At 34.8% G+C, this 19,858-nt stretch overlaps 1 protein-coding gene across 1 annotated transcript in view; it reads right to left on the reverse strand.

Annotated features, from left to right (window-relative positions):
- The window catches only part of kcnh2b (potassium voltage-gated channel, subfamily H (eag-related), member 2b), a 253,417-nt gene that overhangs the window by 19,785 nt on the left and 213,774 nt on the right, over positions 1 to 19,858 (reverse strand). The window lies entirely within an intron of this gene.

A 19,858-nucleotide genomic window follows, 5' to 3' on the forward strand; every position in this document is an offset into this window, starting at 1 on the left:
AGTAACTTGTCACCTTTCCCATAAACTAGTATTATATTTATGATATAGTTTAATCTCTCAGTTGACATTTCATTCAATTTTTCATCGTGGCATTGCTTAGAAATTTTAGATTTTTGATTCACAAGCTAACGTTGATAAGAAAGTATGCCAAAGTACTCTGAATACAGTCCTCAACAAACAAGCTGTCATCTTTGCACAATCTACACAATCTACATTTGAAACATGTTGATATCTGTAAGCAACACTCAGGTTTAAATCATTAAAACACATATTTAAAAAATCAAATCATAGAAAATGGGATCAAAATACAAAGTGTAACAAGTTATGAACAGAACACTTAAATAAGAGAAGAGGCCCATCTAGGGTGTTTGGTAATTAGCAGCTAATTGATCTAAGGATCTCATCCAGCTGTTTCTTGAAATAAGTCAGGAAAATGGCAGAGTAGCTTGTGCCGGACTCCCACAACCTGTTTTCAGTATGAAATGTGACACACTGTAAAAACAAAAAAAAATACACAGTATCACTTACAGTATATGCTCACTGAGCATTTAACACAATCCTCAAATGAATCTGGACACAGTCTGTTGTGGGATATTTCACCTTTCTTCCACAGCTGCACAGTTACTGTACCTTCTGTTGTTGGTGTTGGTGAGTTGAGCACTCTCTTGGCTAAACTGGACACTTTTATGAAATCACATAACATGAGCTGAGTATTTTGTTATTCCTAGGAACAATATAACTCCAACAATAAACTTTTCTATCAGCTCAACAATGATAATTTAAATAAAACTATGTACAGGATGTGAGAAAGAGCTACTAATCTATTGGTGTACATGACTATGTACTGTACTGCTCTTATCCAGTGACTTATGTGCTATGGTTTCATTTAAAACTTATTTGCAAAGTATTTAAAATGTACTCTACTGGTTGTTTTACATTGACTTTACATATTGTTTTTGGATTTTGCATCAATTAACCTTTTTGAACTGTATAAAATATTCTTGGGCAGTAATTCTTATACTACTAAAGTAATTATATAGTACAGTAGAAAATTTATTGGCTACTTAAGACATAATGTTTGAGTGAGGGGCTGCATCAGTGTGCATTAGCTGCATAGGAATAAGTAAAGGTTAATTTAACAATGAAAAATAGAAAGGAGAAAAACAATGCTGTAGTTGATTAGCCTTATTACTCCTTTCTATTTTACAGTGTGGAATTAACCTTTACTTCTTACTTAATACATAATTCCTAGCATCTCATACGCATTTTATTTTTTTCTAGTTCAGTGTTTTGCATCCTACATTGCAATTGTGAATAATGCAGAAATATGTATGCCTCTTGAGAGAAAGTAACAGAAAGAAATCTCATAGGAATTTTGTATTGTCTATTTAATGATAAATGGGGTCTTGTAAAAGACCATTTTCAGAATGTTATCACATACTGTACAACACATGCTTTAGGGTATAGGCAAAAAACTATTCAGTCTGAGAAAGGTAAAGACAAAACCAAGATCACATATTTTTATTTTTCATCAGAAAAAGAATAGGTTATAGATGAGAATCCATTAATCCTGCCTTCTTTCTTTATTATGAACCTTATAAGCTCCTCTAGTCATTTTTTCAAAGCAATTATTTATCCAGGAAATAATTGCACAGTTAATAATTTCAATAATATGTAGTTTGTTCAAGACAAATAGGCAAACAAGAGCCTCTTATGCCATCCAGTAACAGAAGCATTTACTGTAAATAGATATACAGTACAGATATCTTTTAACACGTTGCTGAAATCTACATGTATTGTGCATATAAGTGAGAATGCTTGCGAACATCTGGGTTAGAGCATTTTCAGAAATCACAAATTGGTTGAGTTTTTTTCACTTAAATTAGTGAAAGTCTTTTCAGGTTATGATTTAAGGGTGACATACAAATTCTACTGGATTATGACGTTTTTCTCAGTCTAACCCAACAAGAGTATGAAAAACTTATTTCATCCTGGCTAAGCATCCATGCCAGAATACTCCTTTTTAATGTAGTGCTACACCACTGCTTCTTACATCTTTTCTTTTGCCTGTGTATACTGTGTACCCACTATTGTTGTATTCTTCACTGTCTCTTTGAGTTATGTCTCTGTCATTCCATTTACTACGCATAGTCCCATGCTAAGGCCATAGCTTCTGTTTATTGCAGTTTATCCCTAATACCCCCGAACTTTAAGTACAAGTATTTATTTATCTGATCCTTTGAAATTCTGCTTGACCCTTGGGATCGCTTTATGTCTCTGCTTCCTTTGTACTTCTCTTGCAGATTTTCTCCGGATTCTACCTCCTCCGTTCTATCAATTGTATGTAAGTAAACAAGAGATGGTATTTTGATTAAAAGAACTCTTTCAACAATTACTCAGTACATGGGTAATACCCACTGACTGGAGAACTGATAATGTAGCATCCAATCATAAAAAGGGTGACAAGACTAAACCAAGAAATTATACACCCGGATTTCTTCCCTCCATTAAGTGTATCATTTATTGAAACTATAGACCCGAACAAGAGGATCATTATTATTTTTCTGACTGTATTCATTTGTACAGGAGGACATTTACTGGAGCAATGCTTAGCGAAGTGCCTTGCTAAAGGATGCAACAGCAGCATCCCTCCTGGGATTTGATCCTACAGCCCTCCATTCTGGAGTTCAAAGTCCCTAACCACTTACTCCCCCCACTGCTGCTCCTGACAGGACCGTCAGCGGTATTGCTATAAATAATCATTCCTCTGCCCCGGGGGCGGGGAACGGCAATATTATTAAGGCCAGCAATATTATTATCATTTGTTTTCTTAGCAGGGCAACTTACAAAATAAATAATTGGTTTCTTTCAAGAAATGAGGGTTATAGGAGTAAACTAATATTTTCATACTTAAAAATCAATATGTTTTATTAAAATTTAATATCCTCTTATATAAGTGTAATTTGGTAGCATTTGTGTCTCACAGTGGGACTGATGTCTTGGGCAACTATGATTTTATTTTCTCCAAAGTTTGCCATGCAGTTCTGTAGTGCATAGAATCAACGAAACAGCACTTAAATATAGTGAAATGCCCTGGGTTCAATTCTGGATGATGTATGTGTAGTTTTTGTGTTCTCCCCATGTTCATGTTGGTTTCCTCCCAATATTTCAGTTTCCTCCAACACACCAAAGACAAACAGGTAAGTTAATTAGCACTAAATGAATTAGTAAGTTTTTAGAAAATTGGCCCTGGTGTGAGTGTGTGTGTCTGTGTGATTGATGATTATGATGATCATGGAATTTTCCATAATTAATACTGAAAGCAAATATTTTGGTTATAGCAGGAGATAGCCACAGTGGTTTTTGATTGCACATTGCTTGTCTTTTTTGTTTAGCACAAAATAAAGTGACTACTGTAATTCACTGTCATAAATAAAATAAGAAAAAAATGGAGCAGTTCTTGCTTGCTTGCACTTTTCTTATTATCACTATGTTATCTTATAAATTAGTTGATTATCTTTTTCTCTACTAAGATTCTATGTATGTCTTTTTTAAAAAAAAAGGAAAAACCACTTAAGAGACATAAGAAAATTCACAATGTACAGTATGTTTGTTACCTCGTATTATTACCTTTTCATGTTACATTTTTGCATTTGGAATTGACACCACTAACAATCAAGATTAGTGCACAGTAAATTTTCAAAATACATCATTGATGAATAAGTGGGATTAATAGATAATGTTTGTCCCAGCATTATTCACCTTGTGAAAAACATCAAAATTAAGGCTATAAATGCATTTACTGTATCTGTGACAGTAGTTAGGAATGTACTGTAGGTAGATACAGATAAAATAATCTCTGTACATTTCTGAACTGTTGCTCATTGATGGTCAGCTTCTGCGATTTAGTTTAAAAAAATAAATATAAAACCTGAAGTTTGAAGACACTACTGGCTTATTGAGATGTAAAGATTGTCTTTTCCAGAATTTGCTTTTTGTGGATCACTTCTAACGTGTCCTTTAATTGGACAGGGGGGAGCTGAACTGTGAAAACATAGACAGCCTGCTGCTGACTTCTGAGTAGGGCATCCAGCTCATGTGTGCACTGGTAAAATAAGCAGACAGAGATCTCCTTGTTTAGGTGTTTTACAAAGTACTTTTTTTTCATGACAAGCAAATGCTACTATTTGTATATCAAGTTTTTAGGTTAATATCAGGAAATAATGTTATGAATGTGTAATGTAATGTTTTATGTTTTTATGCATTCATGTTTTGTGGCCTGAGAGTAGAAACATTCAAGCTGAAGTAAATGATTAGTGAAACGATTGGTGAAATGAACTGTACTAAAATCGTGAAGATTGAGTGAAGTAAAATTTTCTCTGCATCTGATCTGAGATGCTGAGACACAAGAATTTGATAATCCTAATGCTGATTGTGACTGACTGGCAGACTAGTAACAAATAAATGCTTGCCTTCTCTTCACGTGACAGGGGAACTGGCAAATGTCATATTCATGCAGCCCTGATTTACAAAACACTAACACGGGGAAGCTGAAAAGGATGAATAAATGAAAACTGAAACCTGATACTGCCACATGACATCATATCATATGTTTTACTCTAGTGCCTGAAATCATAGAGTGAAGAGTTATAAACTAAAGATGATATCAAGACATCGCATTCACAAACACAGATGTTCAGACACAAGTTGCAGAAGATCCCATTAAAGCCATTGACATCAAACACACAAGAAAAAAAGAAGTGGGAAATCTGGAAATATTCTCAGGAGCTCTGTAACGTACTGTATAGCTGGGAAACACAAAGAAAAGCATGATTTCATATTCATTGGAGTCCAGGTTGCAAATATTGACTCCTAGAAAAGGCAGCCATGATAGATAATTGACTCCAGGTGGTACAGTACCTGTCAAATTAGTTACCATAGTAACCAGTGCTGAATGATAGGTGTAGATACTAGTTTGCCCCATTGCTCATCCACAGTGATGAGTTTGACACTTCTATCCTAAAAAAAATAGCTTATATTAAACATCTATTAAATTTGAAATCACAAAAAAACCATTGTGCCTTTACCATTTCTTACTCAAGTCACATTTAAAATGAAACTTTTTCATCAATTTGTGTAAATGAGATACTATTCTTTGTGTTTAATACAAAGCAAATAAAATAGATGTAATTAAAATATTACTTTTAGGACAACATTATAAGTAATATAGTTGATGTGACAGTAACACAACAGTAATAATGTATAATTAATTAAAATTAATATAATACAATTCTAAATCTGTAAAAAAAATGAGGGAAAACAATTCATATCTAAAGGGGAAGTACAGTATGTAACTAAGATGTTAATCAATCACAGAAGAACAGATAAGGTAATTCCATAATAACACAATAATAGACAAAGCCAGGTAGAAAAAGACTGATTTGGAAAACTGAAGCAATCACATAGCAATCTAGAACGTCTTGTGTTGAGCACAAACAGATCACATCTCTATGAGTAGTTTTCTTTGAGATATATGTTGATGAATCTGTATTGTTGATAGTATGACTCGTAGACTTCAGGAAAATTCTTTGGCTTTGTCTGCAGAATCGGTCAATGTAAAACAGCTTTACAGTCAGTAAATGCCCAAATAACTCAATGCCCTCAAAAATGAGGGGCAGTTAAAATGTTAATTTCTTGACTGACCAATCTGTCAACTGTTCTCTTCAGAACACCCACTGTTCCATCAGGGGGGCTCTTGCCATGACTCCAAAACGTTCTACAGTAAGTTCCTGAAGTCATCTATTTAAAGGGATAATAAACTTAAACTTTAGTTTTGGAATCATGTTTAGGGATTGCAAAATAAAATATGAAATAAACATTTCTTAATGGGCAATGAACTAGACAAGTCTATGGCTACAATCAACACACAATACTTAAATTAACCAGAAAACTTTGATGAAATCAGAAAACTTTCTATGTACATGTTTTGATGTTTGCATTCTTTTCAGCATACAGTACATTGGATAAAAGTACTTAAATAGCTCATATCTGACATTGTTCTCCACTAGCTGTACTTGTGTCCTGTGCCACATTATTTCTCATTTTTTCAGCTTCTGAAAAGACATAGTAAAACATAAATCAAAACATAAATCTAGATTGCCAGGTCTTCACACTGCCCACAAAAACTACACCCCCCAGAAATCCAGATTTCTGCTTCCTTGGATCCCATCCAGGCTTGTGATTTATAAGCACTTATATAACTTATGTTTGTTCAATCATATGTTCTTTATTGTTTTTAATTGTTTTAATTTCACACTTCCAAGTGTGCATGAGAAATGTTGTTAAAACGAGCACATTGACATTTTCCAAAAATAATGACAGCAAGTGACAGGAAGTGACTAAATGTTAAAGAATTTGATGCAGAGTACTTATGAAGGTGGAATACTTTTTGTACCTTATTCTTTATTTTAAGCTACCACAAGCAGCTTTATTAATATATTTATATTAATAAATTAATATTGTTAAGTACATTTATTTGTTATACTTTGGTTATTTTTATTTTCAGCCAACAAAATGTCCCTTCAGTTACATGATTCCCTATTAAGTGATTTAAAAAAATGTTCCAGTACTGTACTTTGAATTACCATGTACTGTAATAGTTTAATGAGGGAGCTTTCAATCTAATGGATCCAGGCTCCATTCATGGCATTTTCAGAAAAAAGAAAAAAACTGTACAGCAACATTACATTTTAAAATAGTAGCTCGGCTACATACTTCATATGTTTAAACAGTATAACTCCTGAATTATGTTATATTTCCCTATATTATAATTATTAGACTAAGCAATTCAAGTGCCACTTATCTATCCATTTTGAGAAGTGTAGATCTGAAAGTGGTGTGTACAGGAATGTAATATACCTTAGTATACAGCTGGTGCTAATTTTGACACACATTCTGGACGGCAGCATCTGTACAAACCCCCGAGACAGCACCCCAGGTTCAGAAGTGAATCCAATTGCTCACTCTATTTTGATTATTTGCAAAGACTTGATCCATATACCGTATGCACTCCCTGTAATAGGTTTTCTGACAAACAGAGGAAGGAAAATTACTAGTCATGTCAGCCATTTCGTAGTTGAAGGTCTTCCTTATGTGAGAGACATTACAATCTCCCATGATAACCACTTTTTCCTTTACACATACTGTATACTCCTGATTTCTTTATGCAAGACTATTATACTAACGGTCTGAATATTATGATTTCCTAACAGTATGCCTTTCAAATGTTTCTTTTATACATACTGTATAACACACAAGAGTTTTGAGATTCTTGATTCATCTAGGTTACAGTATATACCTTTGCCTGAAATTCTTAGTGTATTCTTAGAGTAACAGTGTTACTCCTCTACCTCTTTCCAGTTTCTGTGGATCAAATGGAGACCTGTAGATAGAAATTAGACATGCCTACTCTTTTGTACAGACAATAAGTCATTTTCATCTTCTGAACTAATCTTTATTTAACATCTTTATTAATGCGGAAATAAATTTCTGACAAACTATGACAAATCTAATGTTAGCAACACTGAGATGCTCTTAATTTTGATATTTTCCACAGACATGTCAGTCTTAAAGCTCAGTTACACTCATTTGCACTGTGTCAAGGAGTTTTGTGAATCATCAGTCAGGAAACTGGATGAACATCTATTCTCTGAAGGAGATAATTGGATTTGCAGGTAAAAGACACATCTATCACTGTGGCTGCCACTCTCCTCCAGCAAACCGTGAAGAAGAGTTTGGAAGACAGAACTGTTAAAATCTTAATATTCCCCTGTGGTAATTTCAGGCTGCCAGCGACAACCAACACAGTTCACAACACAGAAATTGGGGATCAAGTTAACCTTAAATACATTTTGACTTTGGTACATTTCACTAAAATTAGTTTTGACCAATTCAGCTGAAGAACAAACCAGTTGAAATAATGATAGTTAATCATGTTGTTGTAAATGAAAAGGAAGCTAAGCATACATTTAGTTATACTTAAATTAGTAAAGTAGCATTATCACCTTGTAATCTGAATTTATACAGTATCTCACAAGTTAGGCAGAACTGGACCTTTCTAGTCCAATCTAAATTATGTTATCTGTTATCTGCCCTTTTTCATTTTTCCACATTTTTATCTCTATCTTTATGTTCAACGCTAATTTAAATTTTTACCCCTGTACAGTGCCCTCAAAACACTAGTGATGTACATGGCCACTGAAATAAACCTCCTGTTATTCCTTGTAAATTAATACTTCGAAGGGAGAGCTATAAGGAAAAGCAGTTTGCCCCCCACCTTGACCATTACCATTGACCATGACCCCACTATGGTGACAGAGGACTTTTTGCTTTAGAGGGTGTTATATTTCAGGTGACATTTTAAAACAAGTTCCTGAGTGATTAAAGATGGTACAATACTGTTTTTTTTAACAACAGTAAACACTGATGCCCTAAATTTCACTCTGTAAGCTCTGTTCTCCCCAAATTTTCCTCTTAATTTAGTTTGTGAAGTCTTTTTTCAGTTTCCCACCTGATCTGCTGTTCAGTGGGACAGCTAGTGCACAGTGGCTGCCGCATGTCTCCCAGGTGGGTGATAAACTTCAGTGGTAAATAAAGTAAGCCTCTTCCAATATGTACAGAAAGGCACTTTGGGATCTTTTGCAATTAACTGCCTATTATAAATATAAGGAATTGGAAATTACTAATATTTATGCATATTGCTAATAAGGAGTAAAGGGACTTTTAATTCTGGTAAATATGACACAATTTTACAATAATTAAAAAATAGCCTACAGTATATGAATGTGGACATCACAAATCAAAAATGTATCTGTCCTAAATCCATATATTACTTAAAAATATTGACATTTTTTCTTCCCAGTTAAATTTGACAAAAATGAATTTTGTCATTTTAAATCCCACTAGAATTTAATTGTAATAATTTAATTCTGCGTTTTTGGTCATCTGATAGATTTGTGAAATCACTGCAAGTTAACAGAAGCTTCCTGGATTTATCTTAATTCAGGCTGGGTAATTTAAGCTGAGCACACAAACAACTGTTTGAAGATCTGAGACAAGAGGTTACTGACTTTCACATTTACTCTGGAGACAAACATTCTAGTATTAACCCTAACATCTATCAGCAAGGCTAGTAGGATGATTGCTACCCCACCAGGAAAAGCATAGGAATTTTTTCCCAATCTTTCTATTTTTGACATATGCTAGTGACATATAAAATATTCCTAACAGCCATAATCAGTCACATTTATTGACTCAGTGAACAAAGCGATGAATATTAAATGTTAATTACAAAACCAATGTCAATAGAGTGCAATTAACTTAACCGCAAACAGATAAGAGTATCTAACAAGTATAAAAACATACTTATTAATGAGTGCTGTGTTTGTGTTGTTTATGTTAAGGATAGTAATACTGCACCCTAGTTAACAGCAGTACCATGCTGTACTATGTGATGCCAGTATAAGAGACAAAGTGACAGATCGGTTGCTGCTTTGCTCTATATACTTCATACAGTAGCATTGTGACAAATTTTGGGGGTAAACCTTAACTTGATAAATATCTTCAAAAATCTGCTGAAAGCCAGCGGTTGAAAGAAGGATATAGTGCAAGCATATGTGTCTGGATAACCTCATACATTGTTGAGCAATGCAGAGGAGCTTGCAGCCATTTTTTCACATTTAAATATACAGTATACAGTAAATACATGAATGCATATCCTTTAAAGATAGGAAGACATATCCTTCAGCACTTCAGAAATCTTACAGTCCTCTGAATCTTCTGACATTGCCCAAGGTTTTCCATTCATAGTTCTCAGTTCTTCTTCCTGTTCTCCCTTGTCCTACTAGTAGAATGCATTATTTGTGAACTTGTAGGCTGCAACAGTTGACATCTAGTGTCACCTCAAAAATCCACATCTTCAGATCTATCCCTGTCTTATAATCCTACAAACATCATGACAAACAAATTCTACAAGATTTCACAAGCACAATCTGAGTTCTTGAGTTTTTTATTCTCGTGGCTGCTCTCACTGCCACGACTACAGTATGCCCAGTCTACTTCTGTATCATCTCACCCTTCAAACCTTACAGTTTGATCCTCATCATTATTTAATTTGAATCTTCTGTAGCTGCCAATACTGCATCTTTGAATGTGTGGTTATTCACTCTGTAATTTTTAGACTGTTAAATTAGTATTTGATAGTTTATTTGCAGTACTGTAACAGAGTAACACAGTAACACAGTGACACAGTATTGCATTGTGTTACTTACAGCATGGACTGTTATTTGTGAGTTTAGAATTTTGAATTACAAATGAAATCTCTTTAATCCTAGTAACTAAGTCACCGGGGGAAATACTATCAGTCAGAAACCATGACTAATATAATAAAAATCTTGATTTTATTATCATTTATCATTTAAAAAGTTTTGCTTTGTTACTGGGTTGTTAGGGATCTGGGATAAATTGTTTGATAAGCCTATTATACATTTGTTTATCCATTCATCCATTTTATAACCACTTCTTCCAATTCAGGCTGAGAAATCATCTTATACAGCAGCTCTACCCCTATTCACTGACACGGTATGTATTTCAGTGATGCCCAGACGTACTCCCTTAAAACTGATGGATATGTACAATTTCAGTAATTGGAACTCTTACCTGAAAATACTTTTTTAGTACATTTGTACCAGTTACTTTTCATGCTAACAATTTTTTTAAAATTAATAATGTAAAGCTGTTAATTTCATGTAGTAGAATTGCAAGTCCATAGGTATGCATAATTACTAATCAAATATGGGTTATATCATAAGAAACCTGACATACTGTACTGTACATCATGTAATTACAAAATGAATAGCATTCACTCTGTTACTTTATCCAGATATTCAGATCCATATCATCTCATATTTATCAAATAAAGTTAAGTCTTAAGGTGAGTTGTATATAGGATTTAGAGTATATGCTTCATATATTTTCCATAATTATGAATCACCTGGTAAATTTAAAAGAAGGAGAAATTAAGCTAATTATATTTTACACTTAACACATACAGTAATTTACATATGTTGCCCCCACTTAACCAGTATTGTTCATTTTGTTTCAGTTTTTTAAAGGAATATACTATACTGTATATGTATACAGTATATGGACATCTTTTGAATGCACACTCTATTAATGGCCACAAGCTTAACAGCCACAAGATAAATCATTGTTCCTATCTGTATATGGAGTGAAAGGAATTCTTTGATTTAGTCAGAAGCCCTGTCTTTCAGAAGGCAGGATCACTCAGCTAAGTGAGAAGGCCAACAATTCTAAAAGTGTGAATTGTTGGCTTGCCCCCACTCAAGAATCCTCCCACTAAGAATTTCAGATCAATCACTTATCTTGCCTTTTTAAAAACCCCAGGTGAGTCAGGCATTTCTTATTACAAAGTCCCATATTCTGCAGGTGAAAGAAACATTTTGCTCAAGAATACAGACAAAACTCTTTAATATAATGAAGATGGGAATGAACATTCCATGTTTAAATGGAACTAGAATTTAGTTTCAAAGCCATGCCTGCATCACAATAAACCCCTGCTGCTATCCTTTTAAAGTGTATTTGTCTTAAACTTCTGATGACAGGAAATAAATATAAGCACCAGATATTCTATAATTTCATAGAAAATTAACTGCTGAAATATGCACAATGAACTATAAATGTCAGATGATCTCAAAATTCAAAGAAATGAATGTTGTCTTCATGGGAACAATGACATTTTCTGGGCACTCCATGTATCGAGCTCTAAATCACAGCCACCAGGCCAAGGTGATCTTGACTTTCTCAAACTTCCTTTGAATATATAAAAGAAATCCATCCATCCATTTATCCATCCATCAGTCACAATGCAATCAATCACAGTGACTGCCATTTTTTTATCTGGTCCTAACAGTTCTAGGTTTGTAGCCTTAAAGGACCTCATAGAGTTTTTGTTTCGGGCTTTCAAGAGAAAGGTGTAAAGAAATGCAGATCAAAACAACCTGGTTTCAGATCAGGACTTTCAGACCTGATCTACAGTATGCCTGGTGCAATGATACTGTCCATTTAGTCAATGATACATCTTCTCTCTAGAATGCCCGGTAAATTGCCAAAGAATGAAGAAGGGGACTAGGATGAAGTGCAAAAAGAGGTCTGCTCAGCTGACCTTGATCAAAGGAACAATCAGATGACTTCTCTGGCAGCTCCTCTCTTATGCAAGGTATTACAGAAGGCAACAGCTCATTAAAAGGAATTTACTTTACTTCTAAAAGCCAAACTGCTTAAAAAATAAATATTGTACACTCCAGAGGCCTGTCCTGTGTTCAAGTATTTTTAATCTACTCTGGGTTATCCCTTTAGTCATTTATTTTTATTACTCCTGACATGCAGACTAGATTTTCTCACTCTCTGTGATATAACACAGGCAGTGTTGGATCTTTGAGGCACTGTAGTCTCATGACCAACAAGGAGAAGATGACTATGTAAAACATCCAGACGCAGGGATCTTACAGTCTTACAAAGGAAATACTGTAGACAACTTCCAATGCATATTTCAACATATCTAGTCATACTAAATTGAAATTCTGCTTTATATGTACTTGAAAACCTAGAAGCTGTTCTCCAACTCATACATATTCATGCACAGTGATAGTGGTATACAGTAAGTGTTTTTTCTCAGTGCTGTTCAGTTTTGGTTTCTCATTTTAAGGCTTGAAAATAACTAAAATAAAATCTCCAGGACTGTAATTTTCCTTTCATCATGAGTTTTTGTGTGTGCAAAGTACGGTGCTGTCCTTATAGGGTAAGAGTCTTTAAAAGTTATATTATAGGGAATTATTAGAATATTAGAACATAATGTACAATTAGGTTTAAATATACTGTAAGTTTTCAATGAAGAAGTACATCTATTGTGAAGCAGTATATCTATTGTGAAATGCCAAGGTATTCATCTCCTACCAGTGAGTCCCAGTCTGATGAATTACAAAATGATGCACAACATTTTTAAGTGATTTTTTTAAATCAAAATTTCAGACCTTCAAATTGGACATTTTTATGGGTTAAACAAGTTAATTGTCAGCACAAAATGCAAAGTTCAATTATTCTTATTTTTTATAATTTCCTACAGTAAATAGTGGTGTCTGATCAAATATCTTCATCAAGATTTCACAGAAAAGATTTTAAATAACAGATAATATTTTAAATCTTCATAAGGAGATAGAAGAATAATTAAAGAACAAAACCTTTCCGAAATATGCTGTGTTTGAGGAATCTTTTTTGTATTTCTTTGCTACTGGATTGTTAGGGATCTGGGATAAATTATTCAATAAGCCTATTGTCAGCAGCCATATCACCGCACAACTCATCACTGGCAAACCACTGAAGCTCTGCAGGTGTGAGCCTGGTCAGTACCTGGATAGGAGACCTCCTGGGAAAAACTAAGGTTGCTGCTGGAAGAGGTGTTAGTGGGACCAGCAGGGGGCGCTCACCCTGTGGTCTATGTGTGTCCTAATGCCCCAGTATAGTGATGGGGACACTATACTGTAAACAGGCTCAGTCCTTCGGATGAGATGTACTGTAAAACCAACGTTCTGACTCTCTGTGGTCATTAAAAATCCCAGGGTGTTTCTTGAAAAGAGTAGGCCCTTACCAGTCATGGCCTCCTAATAATCCCCATCTATGAATTGGCTTCATTACTCTGTTCTCCTCCCCCCTAATAGCTGATGTGTTGTGAGCGTTCTGGTGCACTTTGTCTGCTGTTGCATCATCCAGGTGGATGCTGCACATTGGTGGTGGTGGAGGGCAGTTACCATTACCTGTAAAGCACTTTGAGTGGAGTGTCCAGAAAAGTGCTATACTGTATAAGTGTAAGCAATATGCATTTGTTTATCCATTCATCCATTTTGTTTTGTAACCACTTTTTCCAATTCAGGGTCGCAAAGGAGCCAGAACCTATCCTGGAAAGCAACAGGCGCAAGGTAGGGTACACCCCGGACAGGATGCCAGTCCATCGCAGGGCAGATACAAAAACATGCATACACTCACCAATTAGCCAATTAGCCTGCAAGTACTGTATTTTTTTTTTTAAGTGTGGGAGAATAGCAGCTGGAGGAACAAAGGGAGAACATGCAAACTCCATGCAGATAGTAAAGGCAGATCTGGAATTGAACCCAGGGCCCCAGCACTGCACCACTTTGAGGTACAGCTTTAACCACTGCAATCTATTCCCTATTATAATTTGACTATTGGATATAATATTAAATACTTGAGTGCTTTACATGTAGGTGGGGTCACATCATCCTCATTGAAGAGCAGCACTGACCTGAGTAATGTGCATCAGCCTCAGGAAGTTCAGGTAGAGAAGTAAGACATTGCTGTGGCCTCGTTATGGTGCTTAAAGGTTTATTGGTGTCAGACCAGCTCTATCATTTATCATCTTACAGGGTTTCCCAGCGTACAATGGGTAACTCACTGCCCTTAATGTCCTTTTTCAGGCACCATTTATTAGTTTTGTTTGTTTCAAATGAAATCTCTCTGCTTTCTAGAGCATTGCATACAGTATATACTGTATACTATACATAACATTATATATAGCATATTGTTATGTATGTCTGTGTATTATGTAGCATTTGTATTATCTTTTAGCAAGAGAAATTATGAAGAACAGTTGAGTTTATCTGACTGTTCCAGATGCAGCACGTGAAGTACCACAGAGTTGTATTATTTTGAGAGATGTGCCATGTTCACCTAATGCACCAAGAGACTGTGCCAACATTGGACTGACAGATGCGCTGCTTTTTTTAACTTTGCGTCTTTCATCCTGCCATTTCTTTTCCCAGTCATTTCTTAGCAAATGCAAAAGTGCCCACATTTGTTTTTTTCTTGTACACATGCAATATTTACTGCAAATAATTTGTTCCACTTTTCCACAGCCTATTATCTTATGATGCGAGTTCATCAGTGGACAATTCTATTTTTCTCTCCTTGCTATTATGACTCCTGTAGGCTAGTGCTAAAGGTACCTAAAGTATGCCAGTTCAATGGGAAATCACTTTATTTAACCTGATTGTAGTTATAGCATATATACTTTATCAGTCAGAGACAATATGTATTAATGGGTAAACCTGGAAATACCATGTATTGTTATACTGTATGGATATAGCACCTGGAACAAGCCATCAATTCAGCCATTTGTGGAAGCAGATACTATCCTTCATTCAAGACAGTTAGATGTGATCTGATCAATTATCCACTAAAAAATAAATAAGCTTGATGGGCCTCCTTTTGTTTCCAGACATTGTCTTATGAATAACCCTTTATACAGTAATCTTTCTTATGTTGTCCATATAGTAAAAGCCTGAAGTCATCAATTTATATAGATTGCAAACAAAAGATCACAGCCAAACACAATACCTGGCCTGCTGACTCTAACTTAAAAGCTTCTTAATATTTTTTTTTTAGCTTGGGAGAGTGATATTCTTTTAAAGTACAAACAGCTGAGCTTAATATTATGAGGAACAAACAAGAAAAATCTGAAAGGCAACATATTTTCCAGCCTAGATGAAATTCATTTATCTCCATTTATCAGTGTATCTGCAGCATAGATCTAAAAAAAGAGTTATTAAAGAACAGATTGTGTCTAAACCTATAAGCCAATGATTTATTCTTTAAGGAGGGCTGTCTCAGCATAGTGCTGTCTTTGTCATACAGTCCTAACCATTTTACTGCCACATAGTCTTAAATGTCACTGAAAGGAACTGACATCAAAACTACTTGCCAAAAAGTTGATTTTATTAAATGTACAGGGACATAACAAAATAGAAGGACAATTTTCCTTATATGACCAATTTTAACTCCTAAATGCTGTAATGTTATAGCCTTCCTTACATAACCTGTAAAGAGCATAAACATGTCTACATACAACATGTTAACCATGCCTAAACAGCTGTGATAAAGTTTGGTGTTCAGTAATGAGAACAGCAAATTAATTAGAATAATAAAGAAAACAAAGGAACAAAAATACTAGTCAGAAGCATGTATAATGTAATAGAAATTTGTGAGTTTTCTTGTAACGTACCAGCAAATTTTGTAAATTTGGTAAATTTTTTTCAATTTTTGTCAATTTTGTGACTGCATATTGTAGATTGGTATGAAAATCAGCTCATTTTTTTAAATAAATCAAACCAGAAATTTGAATGGTGAAGTTCTTGTAGTTTCTGAAATATGACTGTTTACAAACTTGGGGTATTGTGAGGTATCACTACCTATCCAGTTATAACAAAAACATACATGGTGCTTTTAAAATAAAACTTTGGAAATGTGTATGAGGCATCCATTGTACATCACACCTATACTATACTTGTAGGTACAGTATACTGTAGTTATTTCTAATTCTACTTAGAATTCTAATTCTAAGATCACAAGAAAGTAATTGTAAAAGCTAACTTTTTTTGTGGTGAAATAGAGACTTAGTGGGTGATCAAGAGGTTTCTTTTAGCACTCTCTGAAGGGTACCAAAAAAGTTTCATTTTGTAATCTCTGATTTGGAGATACAAATGAATCTCTGGAGAAATATTTTTTTTTCACAAAAGTTTTTCGCTGGTTGGGTTACTGATGATTTTGGAATTGGGCTTTGTCAGAGTACTCTAAAATATCACTAGCTGATACAGCACTTTGCTGTCTATTTTTACACGAAATGTAGTTCAGCACACTAACAGTAATAGTTACCATTTTATTGAAAATTTTAACAAAGCATAATTTCCAGTCCCGTTACACATGGCCAGAGAAATGCAAATTCTTGGTGTTTACAGACTTTTGTCAACTATTTGACCAACCCACTGTACTCCATGGTTTGTCATTATCTAAAAAGCTGTGAGGTTCATTGACCACACTCTTCTACCATAACAGATAAGGAAAAACATTCAGTACAAAACTAACTATCCAGAGCAAAAAGAGACGCCAGCTACCTTGGCTTCGGTTTTTTAAAATTGTGCTCTTCTTGAGTTAGTGTTAATTCCCCTTTGCCAATTTCAATTTACCAGCCAAATGAGAAATACAGTAAAGACACCCATTATTTCAATCTGTCTTCCAAATAAAGCAAAAACCGAAGAGTCTGAGCTAACAAACATCTTAAGGAGTTCAAGAAAATCATACTGAAGAAAATGTTTTTTGCTCCAATAAACTTGCTTAAGTCTATTAAACATACATTTTTTTTAAATTAGGCAATTTCAGACACACTGACATCTCTGAAACACACTGGCAACAGACAAACTTACAGTAGAGTCACTACTACCTTGCAGCAATCCTCCTATGTCCTCTACAAAACAGACCTTGAAGTGACATCTTAAAATAAGACCACAGTCTTTTAAAACGATATTTAAAACCAATAGCCTTTTATTTTGTCTTGTCCAAAAAAGACAAGCTCAGAAAGCTTCCTCTCACTCACCGGCTGGAGCCTGCGCTGCTGGTCACTCATAGTATGAGCTCAGCACCCAGGCCACTCTGCACATTTGCAAAGAAAAAAAAGCACAACGAGAAAACACAAAGAAGCAAAGCGATCTGTTCACGCGTGCTTGTGGGAAGTGACAGGTCTCCTCCCCACTTCCCCCCGAGTTACATGACAAGAACACTCTGGCGGATCTTAGTTACATAAAGCCAGGCAATCATGTTCAGCAGACAAGCTTTACTGCAACTGCTACAGCATTTGGAAGGCGTAGATTTTAATGAGGATTAATTTAAGTCCCATACCCAAGTCCCAAAATATCTAAAACAGTCCATAGTAGTGACAACCAGACCTTGTGAGACTCCAGGGCAGGGAACACCTGACGTCTCCATAACATCTCATACTGTACTGTATCATATATGTCCCTTCAGGCTGTGGGTCACCAACCCACACCATTCTACTGTCATCCAGATGTGAAAAAAATTGGCACTTTAACTTTTGGGTTTTGGTATAAGTGTTTTTAGAACCAAGCACTTCTTGTGGTAGGCTACCAAAAAATATTGCTTTATATTGATACGCTATTTTTTAACCTTGTCCAGACGATGGTAAGGAAATAATAATGTTGGTAACTTATTCAATTATAGCCACAATCAGTAGGCATTACATCACAAACAAAAGACAGAAATCATCAGCTTGAGACATATTCTACAGGTCAATTGGAGGTTAATGAGGCATAGAAGGAATGATCATCTTTCATATTTAATTTAAGATCGTATGTTTGAACCTTAGAGGTGAGATATACAGTGCATTCTAATGTTTTCTGATAGAAAAGTAAACTGTTATTTTTGCTTCATAGTCCAACAATTTGTAATCATGAGTAATATAAATGTCAAGTTCATTATAATATACTTATGTATTGAGTTTTATTTTTGAGTACTTCTGAATGAGTTAAACTGATGCAGACATTTACAAAGAAAGTGGACCACAGTAATACTTTTAGCTTACAGCCTGTCCAAGGTCATTCATTATTAATACTACTATAATAGTATCTTATAGTAAATAGTAATAGTAAATTGGAATATTTTAACAAGTGTATGAGGCGATACACAACGTGTCTGCTCTATAACTCTTCAGTGTACAGAATAATTTCCACAGAGTTACACAACCTCGTCTCATCATAGTAAACAACAGTCACTGGCTTACTACGTGTAACATGTCTTCACTGTTATGGCATGGTTTCATTAACACTCTTCCATTAACACTATAAGAACAATACAAGCTTTAAAAAAATGTCCAAAATATGTTTCCAAAATATTTTAGCTGCTTAGTTACACGACTCCATATTAATGTTACTATCAAGTGGTATTAAACCAGTACAACTTTTATTTTTTTACAGTAACAGCAAGTGGTGTTCTTACTACAGTACGTATTCTTAGAAAAGGATAAAACGTTATAACTTTTTATAAAGTACAGAATACAAGCTTAATAATGTTATAACAAGCACGTTAAAACCAAAACCCATGCAAGTTACCAAGTTAAAGACTTTGATGCATAAAATATTTACAGTATGCATAATTAAAATATTTATGATGAAGGTGGTAGGTTGTGTACTTTTGTCCAACTGAGCAAATTTGCTTTTATAAAATATACCGACTTTTTCATGCTTAATGATTAACATGCTGTAATACACAGTTTCAAATTATTAAAAATCTAAGGATAATACAACCGAAATTCTTAATTGGAAAAAGATTGTACCTTAGCAGTGACCGGGATTCGAAACCGGGCGTTTTCTGGCGACAGCTCAAATGCTGTACATGAGACGTTAAGCTTTATTAGCTCCACCTCACAGTTTTATAAGGTGCTTCCAGATACTATTATCATATTTCAATTAACATGCGGTATGATATAGTATGATGCTGTATGATGTGACATGATGCGCTACACCCACCACATTTTAACGCAGCGAACCTAGCGTATTTTGAATGGCTGGATCTGTAAATTTGATCATAGTAGATCAAAAAGATACTTTTCAAGTGACCGTATGGTCTTAATGTATTGGGACACATACGTAATCTAGTCAGTTACAGAGTATAACAGTATTGGCTCCTCTTTGACAATAATAATTGCATGAAGTCTGAGACATTAAGTTTGTAGAATCATACTATGCCTGGTGATACTCTCTTGACACTACATTGCCAAGTCTTGTAGTGCAGCCACTTTGAATTCCTTCCAACTTGTGGGGTATTATGACTTCATTTTTTTTTCTTTAATATGTAAAACGGTGCTCTTTTGGATTTAAATTTGACTTGGCTAGTTTTCCCTTTTCTTACATACTCCTCTGTT

Source organism: Atractosteus spatula, chromosome 6 (genome assembly GCF_055471065.1).
Source record: "Atractosteus spatula isolate fAtrSpa1 chromosome 6, fAtrSpa1.hap1, whole genome shotgun sequence".
Taxonomy (NCBI): Eukaryota; Metazoa; Chordata; class Actinopteri; order Semionotiformes; family Lepisosteidae; genus Atractosteus; species Atractosteus spatula.